At 45.9% G+C, this 2,120-nt stretch overlaps 1 protein-coding gene across 5 annotated transcripts in view; it reads right to left on the bottom strand.

Annotated features, from left to right (window-relative positions):
• Nucleotides 1-2,120, bottom strand: part of MAP4K3 (mitogen-activated protein kinase kinase kinase kinase 3) — a 138,733-nt gene that overhangs the window by 87,395 nt on the left and 49,218 nt on the right. The gene's annotated exons all lie outside the window — the stretch shown is intronic.

The raw sequence follows: 2,120 nt of genomic DNA, 5'->3' as shown, positions 1-2,120 counted from the left end.
GGGAGTTCCCCTCTTGAAAGCACAGAGGCGGAAAGGGATCTCGGAGTCATTATTGACTCCAAGATGAACACGAGCCGCCAATGCCAGACCGCAGCCAGCATAGCCAACCGCAACTTGTCGTGCATCCAAAGATGCATCTCAAGCCGGTCCAGAGAGGTGATACTCCCCCCCTCTATGCGACATTGGTCCGGCCTCAATTGGAGTACTGTGCTCAGTTCTGGGCATCACACTTTAAGAAGGATGTGGCCTGCCTTGAGAGGGTTCAGAGGAGGGCCACCCGCTTGGTGAGAGGGCAGCAGGACAGGCCCTACGAGGAGAGACTGAGGGACCTAAACCTGTTCAGCCTCAGCAAGAGGAGGCTGAGGGGGGGACCTGGTGGCTGCCTACAAGCTCATCAGGGAAGATCAACAGCAAATAGGCAGAGCCCTTTTCTCCCCAGCACCACCTGGGGTGACGAGGAACAATGGTCATAAGCTGATGGAGAATAGGTTTAGGTTAGAGATCGGAAGGCAATTTTTTACAGTTAGGGTGGCCAAAATCTGGAACCAACTTCCCAGGGAGGTGGTCCTCACCCCTACCTTGGGCAAATTCAAGAGCAGGTTGGACGATCACCTGTCTGGGGTCTTGTGAACCCAGCATACATTCCTGCCTGTGGCAGGGGGTCAGGCTAGATGATCTGTTCAGGTCCCTCCTGTCCCTAGCTACTATGATACTATGACTACTACCCTTTGAGCCTGGGAATCTTGCCAGTTTACTACCCACCTCACAGTCCATTTATCCAACCCATACTTTGCTATGAACAACCTTCATCAAGCACCCTGCTACTCATGTCCTGCTACAGCATCAAAAGAGCTGTGTATTTGTGCAGTTTTATTTTCTTTGTATGTTCACATCTTCCCCTTCCTTTTTTCCCCACGTGAAGAATATTTGACAAGAATTAAACTATAAAGAAGAAAACTGGGAAAGTCATTTGTTTCACCAAACATCCAGACCTGGCTACTTTCATGTTTTGGAAGAAACCCACAAAAAGTTATAATATCTCTTCTTTTTAATTATAAAGCAATTTTTTAAAGTAAGAAAATGTACCAGTTCAAATGTTATCCTTTGAAAAAAACTGTAAGTGAAATAGTGTTGCACGGTAATTCAAAAATTAGAAATATAAACGCAACACACAAAAATGTAACAGAACACCAACTTTTGAAGAAAAAGCTAACAAAATTGACACTCTTCCTGAATTACTAGTGCTAAGCAGATAAGATCAACAGTGAAAGAGTACTACATTAACCAAAAATAGTTTTCTAGCTCTCTTGTGGGAGTTCAGCAGAGCTCTACTTGTGAACAGAAACCTTGGCCGTGCCCACTACCGAAGAATCAGTGGTACGTCTGTGCTATAGCATTGCTTTTAAGGTACACGTTCTGGTTCACTTAAAAGGTGGTAACCCAAGGGCAATTCTAACACAGGTCTTATACTTTCAGATAAAATAAAATAACTTTGAGGTTTGCTGCTACAAAACAGTAGTTTGGGGAAGAGAGATTCCAAAACAGAGTACTCATTACTCAAGAGCAGGGGCGGGCAATAATTATGGGTGGAGGGCCGCTTACCGAGTATTGGCAAGCCGCTGAGGAGGGCAGCCCTGCCCCTTGACAGGTGCCCCGCCTCCTGGTCGCCATCTTGGGACCATAAGTCCTGCCCCCCTAGCCCCTGACCTTTGCCACCAGAAGTCCCTTGCCTTGTCCCCAGAAGTACTTCTTTCAGCAAGGGGTTTGCCATTTCGGAACCAGAAAAATACCAAATTATATTCTAAAAATCAAACAAGTACTACAAAATTCATTAATTTAATTTCAAAAAATATTTCTGTCCTGATTTACATGCGTTTGTGTAGTGTATGTAGAGGTGATTGCATAATAGCTTAAAATGAAGTTTTACTCTTGTATATTGTGGGAGGGTGTGGGTGGGTATCGGTTTGTGGGTGCATGGGTGTGTGTATGTGGGGTGGGGGAGCATGTGGGTGGGTATGTATGGATGGGTATGGAGTTTGTGGGGGGATTTGATTTTGTGGGAGGAGGATGGCTGGGGAGGATTATGGCTTGTATGCAGGGGGAGGCTTTGCACACGGACT

Source organism: Alligator sinensis, unplaced genomic scaffold (assembly GCF_000455745.1).
Source record: "Alligator sinensis unplaced genomic scaffold, ASM45574v1 scaffold794_1, whole genome shotgun sequence".
Taxonomy (NCBI): Eukaryota; Metazoa; Chordata; order Crocodylia; family Alligatoridae; genus Alligator; species Alligator sinensis.
Note: the sequence above shows the minus strand (reverse complement) of the source record. Positions and strands in the feature narration are given on the sequence as shown.